We start from the raw sequence: 11,540 nt of genomic DNA on the forward strand, positions 1-11,540 counted from the left end.
ACTCGAAATACAGGCGTATTTTTCTTCTCAATCGGGCCGCTACGTAGTATGCGATTTTTTGTACTGCAACGTTGAGTGGCGTGTGCTATGCATTTATGCGCCAAACGTAGTGGAAGACAGGGCAACGTTTTTTGAGAACCTGCAACAGTATCTTCTTTCCAACAAACAAATAGTTCTCATGGGTGACTTTAACTGTGTTTTGAGCGCTCGCGATAAGAGTAGCACCCGAGCCTTCAGGGACAGAAGTACTGAGGTTTTGAATCAAATGATAGACGAATACGCCTTGGAAGATGTTGCCTAATGCTTAGAGGGCGCACGCGATGTGCAGTACACGCACTTTCAACGTGTCAGTCACGCGCGCCTCGACCGCATATATATGTCACTTGATTTATTGCCGAAATGTCATAAGTACAATGTTTTGCCTGTGTCCTACTCTGATCACTGTGTAGTCGAGTGCTCTGTAGGATCGAAGAAGCGAAATAACAGCTTTTCGTGGGACCTATGGAAACTAAACTCTAACCTGCTAAGTGACAAAACTTTCACTGATGCCGTGGTAGAAAAGATTAATAAAATGGAGAGGGAGGGAAAAAACGAAGTCGGGTTGCAGTGGGAACTAGTGAAACAAGACATTAAAATGAAGGCTATAGAACGGTCCACCGTTCTAAGGCACGAAGAACGATTACAAGAAAGGCAGCTGAAAGTTATGCTAGAAAAATTGTTAGCTCAAGAATGCAAACAACCGGGCATATTTATGGAAGACATCAAGAAAACAAAGCAAAAGCTGGAAATTATCGAAGAAAAACGGTATCAGGGAGCGCTAGTTCGGGCGCGAGCGGCAGATTTGGTCGCGGGAGAAACGCCCACTAAGCGGGCGCTTGGAATGGAAAAGGCGCACGCTCGATGAAACCAGATTCACGAGGTAGAATGGGCAGGCACTTCAGTCTCTGATAACGATAGCATACAGCTGGCCTTCTTTGAGCACTTTCAGACAATCTTCGCGCAACATGAAGTCGACTCGAATGCATTTAGAGACGAGTTTTTGAAAGATATGCCACGGCTGGATGACGAGCAAAAAGTAATTTTAGAGCAGCAGATTACGCAGCAAGAAGTCGAACGCGCTATAGAAAGCTTAAACCCTGGTAAGTCTCCAGGCCCGGATGGTTTAAGTGCTGTTTTTTACAAAATGCTTAAGAGTGAATTAACCCCTTTGCTGACTTCTTTATTTAACGAAGCCTACAATCGTAATGCTCTGCCTCCATCCTACGGTACGTCTCATACAGTACTCATTCCTAAAACAGATGACGCGCAGAAACTTAAACTGGTTACAGCATATAGGCCCATCTCGCTGACGAACGTCGATTACAAAATTTTTATGAAGGTGCTAGCTGCCAGACTTCAGATGGTAATTAAAGAAATCGTTGGCCCTCATCAAACGTGTGGCATCAAGGGGCGGTCTATTGCTTATAATATTCACAAAGCAAGAAGTGTGTTGGAGTGCTGTGACGCCCTTGGCGCTCGTCTGGCAGTTCTCCAACTAGATTTAGAAAAAGCTTTTGACTGTGTTGCGCATAACATATTGTTTTCTATCCTTCATCATGTTAATTTAGGCACTATTATCACTGAGGGTGTGGCCTTGGCGTACAGAAATTGCACTACCAGGTTAATTGTTAATAAATCGTTGGGGGCCCCCATTAACGTTCAGCGTTCTGTTCGCCAGGGTTGCCCCCTCAATCCTCTTTTGTTTTGTATCTATATAGAAACTTTGTGTAAGCACATTATAAGAAATAATGCTGTTCAAGGATTTCGGCCACAGACGGCTGAAGTCAAGATCCTAGCATATGCAGATGATGTTGCTGTTTTTGGCGTGAGTCACGATAGCATTCGTAACGCGGTCGACGGGGTCAAGCGTTTCAGCACTGTGACGGGGAGCAGGGTTAACTGGGGGAAGTGTGTGGGGTTCTGGCATGGAAAGTGGCCAGTGACCCCAAAAAATTTTGCTAACGCGCGTGACCTGGCACACGACCCCTGTGAAATACTTGGGTGTCCCGCTGGAAAATTACCGCGACAGCGAACCGTATTGGACACGGCAGGTGCAAGAAACACGCGATAAGGCTGAAAAGTGGAAAGCGTCCTATCTATCTATATTTGCGAGAGCCACAGTGTGTAATCTGTTTTTCATCAGCAAACTGTGGTATGTGATGCAAGTGATGCATTGTTCGCGAATTAATGTACAAAAGTTTCATCGTATTTTTGCTGTTTTTGTGTGGGCCTCGAAATGGGAGAGGTGTACGCGTACCAATTTGTTCAGAAGAGTGAGGGATGGAGGACTCGGGCTTGGACATTTATTTGCGAAGCAATTGGTCAATAGATTCTTGTTTTTGCGCGATGTTAATGATCCTTTTCTGCGCACAGTGTGCCAAGTAAGGCTCGGTAGGGCTTTGCCAGGCTTTGTGATTTCATCTGAGTGTATGACAGACGGGTGGCATGTTTGGGTTTTTCAAGGAGATAGTTGCCAGCGTCCGATTTTTGAATGCTAGATTTTCAAAACAATATTTGAGTGATGTGAGCCGGAAAGATTTGTACAAGGATTTGTGTGACATCCTCTTTCCGGTGCCCTTGTACAGGGCCATGTACTGTGGAGGGCCGGGCTACAACGTATTGAAAAGAGTAAAGAAAATGAAGGTACCACCGGGAGTCAAGAGTTTCTTCTTTAAGTTGCACTCTGGAACTTTACCTGTGAAAACTTTTCTTGAGGCAAAACAGATACTTCTTCCTTGGGGGTCGCATTGTATCATATGCAAACAGCCGGAGACAATTGATCACGTCTTTTTGCACTGTTGGGAAGGGGTCTATTTCTGGGACGTGCTGCAGAGGACTTTAAAGAAACAGCTTCCAATCCACTCATACGGAATAAGGTTTTTGCCAACCAAGAACGAGGATGGGGTACCGTTAGACTTAGTCATGCTGGTGGGCCTCCACAGTATATGGCGCTCCCGCATGGCAGGGTATCATTGTGACCCTGACGCACGGCCAGCCCGTATGTATTTTAGGGAAAGTATGCACAAGTTTCTCCAAGAACAAAAGCTAATAGTGGAGGTTCCTGAGTGGTTACCAAGGCTGGAACCCCTCGTAACTTTAAGAGAATTTTAACCTAAGTCAGGCCCACTCTTTGGGATCCTGACTAACTGTGTATACTGTATGTACATATTATTATGTTCTGTTTTGTAATGTCGAAGCCCGGCAATAAAGAAAAAAAAAGAGGTATAGCTCAGTGGTAGAGCATTCGACTGCAGATCGAGAGGTCCCCGGTTCAAACCCGGGTGCCCCCTTCTTATTTACTCTTTTGTTTCATGCGATTTTATTTTTTGTTCTTTATAGGAACGATTCGCGTCTTCATTCACTGTCTCGGGGGTATAGCTTTATAGCTCAGTGGTAGAGCATTCGACTGCAGGTCGAGAGGTCCCCGGTTCAAACCCGGGTGCCCCCTTCTTATTTACTCTTTTGTTTCATGCGATTTTATTTTTTGTTCTTTATAGGAACGATTCGCGTCTTCATTCACTGTCTCGGGGGTATAGCTTTATAGCTCAGTGGTAGAGCATTCGACTGCAGGTCGAGAGGTCCCCGGTTCAAACCCGGGTGCCCCCTTCTTATTTACTCTTTTGTTTCATGCGATTTTATTTTTTGTTCTTTATAGGAACGATTCGCGTCTTCATTCACTGTCTCGGGGGTATAGCTCAGTGGTAGAGCATTCGACTGCAGATCGAGAGGTCCCCGGTTCAAACCCGGGTGCCCCCTTCTTATTTACTCTTTTGTTTCATGCGATTTTATTTTTTGTTCTTTATAGGAACGATTCGCGTCTTCATTCACTGTCTCGGTTGTATAGCTCAGTGTGTAGCCATCCTTCAGCTAGATCTTGAGAAGGCATTTGATTGTGTTTCGCACGATATCTTGTTCTGCATACTCGATCATGTGAATGTAGGGTCCATTATTTGCGAGGGAGTGGCCTTGGCGTACCGGAGCTGCACAAGATTAATTGTAAATAAGAGTTTGGGGGCCCCCATTAGCCTGCAGCGTTCGGTGCGCCAGGGTTGCCCCCTCAGCCCTCTTCTATTCTGCATTTACATTGAAGCGTTATGTTTGAATATCATGGAAAGTGAAAACATTCGAGGCTTCCAGCTACAGGCGGCAGAAGTTAAGCTGCTGGCTTATGCGGATGATGTCGCTGTGTTCACAGTGAACCGGGAAGGTGTAACCGAGGCCGTGGCATGCGTAAAAGAATTCACCAAGGTCACCGGTAGTAAAGTGAATTGGTCAAAGTCCCTGGGGCTTTGGCACGGAGAATGGCCAATGAAGCCCGGCAATTTTGCAAACATGTCCTGGGTGACGACCCCAGTAAAGTGTACTTAGGCGTCCCACTGGATGGTTATCGCGATAGCGATTCGTACTGGAAAGCGCAGACGCAAGCCACGCGTGAAAAGGTGGAGAGGTGGAAAGGGCGACATCTTTCAATTTTCGCAAGGACCACAGTGTGTAATCTGTTTTTTATGTCTAGGCTGTGGTACGTGATGCAAGTGTTGCATTGTGCAAGGATGAACGTACAGAGACTGCACCGGATCTTTGCCGTTTTTGTGTGGGCTTCTGACTGGGAACGCTGCAGCCGGACCAATTTGTTTAGGCGGGTGAAGGACGGTGGCCTGAGTCTGGGACACTTATTTCTGCGGCAGATTGTAAGCAGATTTTGTTTTGTGCGCGATGTAAGCGATCCATTTTTGCGTACTGTGTGCCAATTAAGGCTCGGAAATGCACTGCCGGACTTTGTTGTCTCAACCGAAAGTTTCTCGGGACGTATTTTTGGTTACTTTAGAGAGGTTGTCGCGAGTGTTCGATTCCTGTCTGTTCGATTTTCGTATGATTATTTATCTTCTGTTAGCAGGAAGAAGTTGTACAAGGATTTGTGCGATGTAGTTCTTCCACAACCTATGTACAGGGCCTTATTCGATGGAGGCCTGGGACGCGACGTACTTAAGCGTGTGAAGGCGATGCAGGTGCCGCCAAGTGCAAAAACTTTTTTCTTTAAATTACATACCGGAACGCTACCAGTAAAGGAATTCTTGGAAAGGAAGCATTTATTTCTACCTTGGGGATCACATTGTTTAATTTGTAAACAACCTGAAACAATAGACCATGTTTTTTTGCACTGTTGGGAGGGGGTATACTTTTGGGACATCTTACAAAGGACTTTAAAAAAGGAATTACCGCTGGACTCTCATGGTATTCGGTACTTGCCTGTAGAGAGTGAGGATGGGACACCATTTGACCTTATTATGCTAATGGGCCTCCATTGTATTTGGCGCTCAAGAATGGCAGGATATCATCGCGACCCTGATGCACGGCCAGCACGGATCTATTTTCGGGAGTGCATACATAAGTATATTGAAGTTCAGAAACTTGCTCCTGAAGCTCCCGATTGGCTCGAAAGAGTCGAGCCTTTGGTGACACTTAAAGAGTTTTAACGTGACGAAGCCACGCCCCACCAGGCGGATAGTGTTGTTAATTATTACTCATTGTGCTCTGTAAGTGTATTTGTGTACTGTGGTTCTTGCCGAAGTCAGGCAATAAAGAAAAAAAAAAAAGCTCAGTGGTAGAGCATTCGACTGCAGATCGAGAGGTCCCCGGTTCAAACCCGGGTGCCGCCTTCTTATTTACTCTTTTGTTTCATGCGATTTTATTTTTTGTTCTTTATAGGAACGATTCGCGTCTTCATTCACTGTCTCGGGGGTATAGCTCAGTGGTAGAGCATTCGACTGCAGATCGAGAGGTCCCCGGTTCAAACCCGGGTGCCCCCTTCTTATTTAATCTTTTGTTTCATGCGATTTTATTTTTTGTTCTTTATAGGAACGATTCGCGTCTTCATTCACTGTCTCGGTTGTATAGCTCCTACTTCCGGCCACCGAGCGTGACGGACGTGTGTATCATGGGCTCCCAAGGAGCGGATTCAGCGGCCCAGCCGGGCCGCGGTATCAGGAGTACGATCAAACCGAACGAGGACTACCAGCTGATTTTGCCGCATTTGCCAACAGGTTCGAGCGTTTTGCATACTGTTTTTTTGCATGGCGACGTCCAAGCCAGGCCATACCGTGTTGAAAACTTTCCTGACGCTCTTGAGCGTCTGTCATTGCTGCCGGAAGTGGTTGCCCTCGGGGCATATCAGATGAATCATGTTTGGGCCGTGACATTCTGCAATGAAGAAGGAAAAAACAAAATGCTACAGGCGGAGGCGTTCAACGTCAAGGACCACCGCTGTGTGGTCATTGACCCATGCAACCAGGGCGTCAGGCTGAAGCTGTTCTGGCTGCTACACGGCGTGAAAGATGACGACGTGAAGGCAGCTCTGGCGGCTTTTGGAAAAGTGACCGACATAACTCGGGACAAGTGGAGAGTCAAAGGCTGCGTCGACAAGTCGTCTACTACGCGCTCAGTGACATTGAAGCTGAAGGTGGGCGTTACCATCGAGGACTTACCGCACCAGCTGCGTGCTGGAGAGGACGTCGCACTCGTCCACGTTCCTGGCAGAGCTCCGCTCTGCCTCCGGTGCCGCGGCACCGGACACATACGTCGGGAGTGCCGTGTGCCACGTTGCGGGCTCTGTCGTCGCTTCGGCCACGACGACGCCCAGTGCGTGCGAACATATGCTACCGTAGCTGGTCCTGGTCGTAGGGATACTACTGAGGAGCATATTATGGACGAAGTCGACGCGGTAGAGGCGACCCGTGAGAGTCGGGAAGACGCAGTACCGAAAAGCATAGCCTCAGAAAAAGCAACGCTTCCCACGGAACATGAGGCTGCCAACTCAGAAGAACCACCTGTGCCTGACACCAGAACTGAGGCGGACGCGGGAAAAGCAGATGATGCTGCGGTAGGTGCAGCTGAGACGGTTTTGGAATCGACCGAGGAGAAGGACGTTGACACGGAGATGCCCGCGGCGTCAACTTTGCCAGCGAAGAGGACGCACGACGAAGCTGATGACAAGGCGACGAGCTACGACGGGACGGACCATGAGGAACCTCTTCCCAAAGCGCCTCCTGTTCGGCGTGCGGCCTTCAAGCCCAAGCCGAATATCCCTCCTGATCGTAGGACTTCGTCGGGTGTCCCTCCGCCTTAGCGGAGGTGCCTTGCAGGGTCTTCGTGTTGGTAGCCCGGTCTTCGATCGGGTTCAGTGCTGACACCGCCGTACTTTGCAAGCTGGAAGGATTTTTGATGAGGTGAGCTGCAAACCGATGTCACTTCGAGAGCGGCGAATCCCAACCATTTAGATGGCGTCTCAACTAACATCTAGCTTGCGTATTGCCACACTGAACGTGAGAGGTCTTTCTGCGCGAAGAAGGCAAAATCAGCTTAAACGTCTCTTGTTCGAAAACGAAATCGATCTGTTGGCTGTTCAAGAGACAAAAATTGAAAGCGAAGAGTCGACAGATGCGATGGCAGAAATTTACCGTGCACAGTTCAGTGTTTGCGTGTGCCATGCAGAAGGAAAGTCGGGAGGGTGTCTGATTTTAACTCGAAACGGCAAAGTCGCCGTGGAAACTGTATTTTCCTGTGAAAGTGGCCGGATTGTAGCATGCGATTTTTACTTTTCTGGTGTAGAGTGGAGAGCTGTGTGTGTATATGCACCTAATAGAATTCCGGAACGAGATGCCTTTTTTCGCCGTGTTCAACCTTTCCTGCTGACAGAAAAGCGTGTACTATTGCTTGGAGATTTTAACTGTGTGTGTAGACCTGAAGATAGAGCAACGAACAAAACCCTGCAGGACACGAGTGCCGAGCTGCTGTCTGAGATAATTAATGAGGCAGAATTGGAAGACATTGGCATTATAATGCAAGGTTCAGAACAAGCACAGTACACGCATTTCCAAGGCGTTAGTCACGCAAGGCTGGACAGAATTTATGTTTCTTCTGAGGTTGTGCCCTTGTGTTCCCAGTACCAGACTGTGCACGTCAGCTTCAGTGATCATTCTTTAGTCGTGATCACACTTGGGGAGAGGAAAAGGACTGTCAAGTTTAGTTGGGAATTATGGAAATTTAATGACTCATTGTTGGAGGATGACGAGTTTAGCAAGAAACTAAAAGACTCAGTCAAAAGCTTGTTAGAGAAAGAGTCAGACTTATACAAACATGGGAACAATTTAAATGCGACGTGAATGTGGCCGCTATAGAAAGAGCATGTGTTTTAAAGCGTAAAGAAAAACAGCAAGAAAAGGAACTTCGTACCGAGCTTGATTTCATGCTCAGCATGGAAGGCGTCAAGCCGGCGTTGTACAGACAAGAAATAAAAGAGACCAAAACTAAGCTTGAACTAATAGATGAAACGAAATATCGAGGTGCTGTGATAAGGGCGCGCAGCGAAAGATTTTGGCTAGGGGAGACGCCCACAAAAAGGGCGCTCAGCGACGAAAAACAGTATGCAGTTTCGAAAGAGATAAAGGAAATTTGTTATCGCAATGACGTAACTTCCGAATCTGAGATGATTGAAAGGGCGGTTCTGGAACATTACCAAAACTTGTTCAGCCTTAAAACGCCCGATGTTGAACACTATAAAACTGCATTCCTGTCGCTGATGCCAAGAGTCGAGGATGACCTGGCGCAGGTACTTGAGGAGCCCATAACGGCAGCAGAAATCGAAGCTGCAATACAGCAGCTGAGCTTAAACAACTCGCCTGGGCCGGACGGCCTCGGTGCCGCACTTTACAAGGCTATGAAAACAGAAATGGCAAGAGCATTACAACGCGTAATAAGCGAGTGTTATGAAAGAAAGTTAACTCCGCCGTCTTTTCGAACTTCCCACGTGGTGTTGATCCCAAAATCGGACGACCCTAGTAGGTTGCAGTCAGTTGAGTGTTACCGCCCAATAAGCTTAACTAACGTAGACTACAAAATTTATATGAAAGTGCTAGCCGGACGACTCCAAACAGTAATTAAAACCATTGTTGGCCCACATCAGACCTGCGGCATAAAAGACAGATTCATTTTTACTAACATACACGTAGCTAGGAGTGTCCTTGAATGCTGTGATGCAACGGAGGGTCGTGTCGCCATGATGCAACTGGACCTGCATAAGGCGTTTGATAAAGTTGTGCATGAAATTTTGTTCGTGCTTTTGGAACATGTGAATGTGGGATGTATTATCACTGATGGCGTGAAAATGGTTTATGATGGCTGTACATCAAGGTTCATAATTAATAACCGCCTGAGTAATAGTATTCCTGTCTTGTCGTCAGTGAGGCAGGGTTGCCCTCTTTCTCCACTGCTTTTTGCACTTTACCTGGAGCCCTTTTGTTTAAAGCTGTTAACTACGCAAAACATTCGAGGTTACGCCTTTTGTCATACTGAAGTGAAGGTATTGGCATATGCAGATGATATAGCAGTGTTCTGCAGAGACCAGGAAAGCGTGCAAGAAGTGGTGAGAGAAGCCATAAATTTTTGTGATGCAAGTGGCTGTGCGATAAGCTGGCAGAAATATTTTGGTTTTTGGCATGGAAAGTGGCAGGCCACGCCAGAAGTATTCTGACGAATGAAGTGGGTAGACACGCCAGGAAAGTACCTCGGCGTGCCGCTAACCAACTACAGAGAAAGCAAAGAATATTGGACCCATGAAACCGAACGAGTCAAAGCTCAGACAAGCAAATGGGGCGGTCACAACTTTTCCATGTTTGCAAGAGCTACGGTGTGCAACATGTTTTTAATAGCGAGGATTTTTTACGTTCTGCAAGCGTTAACTTTGCCAAGGACTTCAGTGCAAAGGTTGCACAGAGTGTTTGCAACATTTATTTGGGCGTCAACATGGGAACGTACCAGCCGATGCAATCTGTTCCACAAGGTGCGGAACGGGGGGCTAGGATTATCAAATTTATTTCTGAGACAGATAGTCACTAGATTCTTTTTCTTGCGTCAAGATAATGATTTTCTGCGAACTGTTATACAAGTGCGATTGTCAGAAGCACTGCCTGATTATGTTGTGTCATCCATGTCTGCAGGGCGGAGTGGGTTAAGTGCTTTTTTGCAAGAAGTTGTTGCAGCAGTCCGTATTCTTCGGTAAAAATTTTCCGATGAATATCTAACCATTGTAACAAGGAAAAAGATGTACAAGGACCTGCTTGATGTGTTTCTGCCAGTGCCTGTTTATCGCAGTGCATATCTTCTGGGTCCCGAAAGGGATGTGCTAAAAAGAGTCAAAAGAATGCCGGTGAAGCCTTCAGTGCGTTCTTTCTTTTTTCAATTGCATACTGGAACCCTCCCAGGGAAGCCATGGTTGCAAAGCAAAGGCCTTTTTGTACCTTGGTCAGTAGAGTGTCTTATTTGCAAGAAAGTGGAAACTATAGAACATATCTTTCTCGACTGTCATGACGCTGTTTTTCTTTGGGATGTGTTGAAGCGCACACTGAAAAAAGATTTCCCCCTGGCTCCTTTTGGAATACGCTTCCTACCATGTGCAGAGCCAGGTGAAGTGCCTTGCGACCTGCTAATGTTGCTCTGCATGCACAGCCTATGGCGTACGCGAATGGATGTCAGGCACGAACATATTGTTGTGAATCCGGCTCACCAGTATTTCATTGAGAGCATCATGTATACTCAGGAAGTTTTCGGACAGCAAGCTCCTCAGCCTGAGTGGCTGCCTGTCCTCGACCAACTAAAATCATTTAACCCATTTTATCATCGTGCACTAGCTAGAAACTGACCTGTGCTTTTATTGTCATGTCATTGTATTTTTGTTTTGTTTGCCCGGCCAAGTCGGTAATAAAGAAAAAAAAAAGGTTGTATAGCTCAGTGGTAGAGCATTCGACTGCAGATCGAGAGGTCCCCAGTTCAAACCCGGGTGCCGCCTTCTTATGTACTCTTTTGTTTCATGCGATTTTATTTTGTGTTCTTTATAGGAACGATTCGCGTCTTCAATCACTGTCTCGGGGGTATAGCTCAGTGGTAGAGCATTCGACTGCAGATCGAGAGGTCCCCGGTTCAAACCCGGGTGCCCCCTTCTTATTTACTCTTTTGTTTCATGCGATTTTATTTTTTGTTCTTAGTCTGACCACGAAACGCGCGCGCGACGTCACTGACACGGCGGGCGCCCCCGACAAGGCCGAGCAAGGGGAACCGCCCCCCAAAGCGGCCCCTCTACGCCGACCATCCTTCAAGCCGAAGCCCACTATTCCGCCTGACCGGATTCCACCAGGGATGCAGCCTTCGCCATGAAGGAGCCCTGTGTTCGTGGCTGCTCTGGACGCATCTGGGGCTCAAGGGTTCCTGATGCGGCCTGGAGCAGCGGCAGATGCGGCGTCGTTCTTTTTCAACGCCAGCATGAACCAGCGGGGGCACCTTGGGGCACTGTCTTTCGGTCTTACCACCCTGTACCGCTAAGTTCGCCCATTCCCGTCACCACGGTATCAGGTGAGATCGTGCGGCTCGTTTAATTCTTTTTCAGCATGGCAGTTAATCCTGAAATAGCTTTACGTGTGGCCTCGCTAAACGTACGAGGGCTGTCAGCCAGG

At 47.2% G+C, this 11,540-nt stretch overlaps 7 non-coding genes across 7 annotated transcripts; all 7 read left to right on the plus strand.

The window, feature by feature from the left end:
* The first annotated feature begins 3,257 nt into the window (after window positions 1–3,257).
* Window positions 3,258–3,329, plus strand: TRNAC-GCA (transfer RNA cysteine (anticodon GCA)). Its single transcript has one exon. It is a non-coding gene; the product is annotated as a tRNA-Cys (tRNA).
* Window positions 3,330–3,407: 78 nt separating this feature from the next.
* Window positions 3,408–3,487, plus strand: TRNAC-GCA (transfer RNA cysteine (anticodon GCA)). Its single transcript has one exon. It is a non-coding gene; the product is annotated as a tRNA-Cys (tRNA).
* A 78-nt stretch (window positions 3,488–3,565) lies between these two features.
* TRNAC-GCA (transfer RNA cysteine (anticodon GCA)) lies at window positions 3,566–3,645 on the plus strand. The gene has a single exon. It is a non-coding gene; the product is annotated as a tRNA-Cys (tRNA).
* A 78-nt stretch (window positions 3,646–3,723) lies between these two features.
* TRNAC-GCA (transfer RNA cysteine (anticodon GCA)) lies at window positions 3,724–3,795 on the plus strand. The gene has a single exon. It is a non-coding gene; the product is annotated as a tRNA-Cys (tRNA).
* Window positions 3,796–5,774: 1,979 nt separating this feature from the next.
* TRNAC-GCA (transfer RNA cysteine (anticodon GCA)) lies at window positions 5,775–5,846 on the plus strand. The gene has a single exon. It is a non-coding gene; the product is annotated as a tRNA-Cys (tRNA).
* A 4,961-nt stretch (window positions 5,847–10,807) lies between these two features.
* On the plus strand, window positions 10,808–10,879 carry TRNAC-GCA (transfer RNA cysteine (anticodon GCA)). Its single transcript has one exon. It is a non-coding gene; the product is annotated as a tRNA-Cys (tRNA).
* A 78-nt stretch (window positions 10,880–10,957) lies between these two features.
* On the plus strand, window positions 10,958–11,029 carry TRNAC-GCA (transfer RNA cysteine (anticodon GCA)). The gene has a single exon. It is a non-coding gene; the product is annotated as a tRNA-Cys (tRNA).
* The last annotated feature ends 511 nt before the right edge of the window (window positions 11,030–11,540 follow it).

Source organism: Amblyomma mixtum, chromosome 3 (assembly GCF_055824585.1).
Source record: "Amblyomma mixtum isolate Tamu chromosome 3, ASM5582458v1, whole genome shotgun sequence".
Classification (NCBI taxonomy): Eukaryota; Metazoa; Arthropoda; class Arachnida; order Ixodida; family Ixodidae; genus Amblyomma; species Amblyomma mixtum.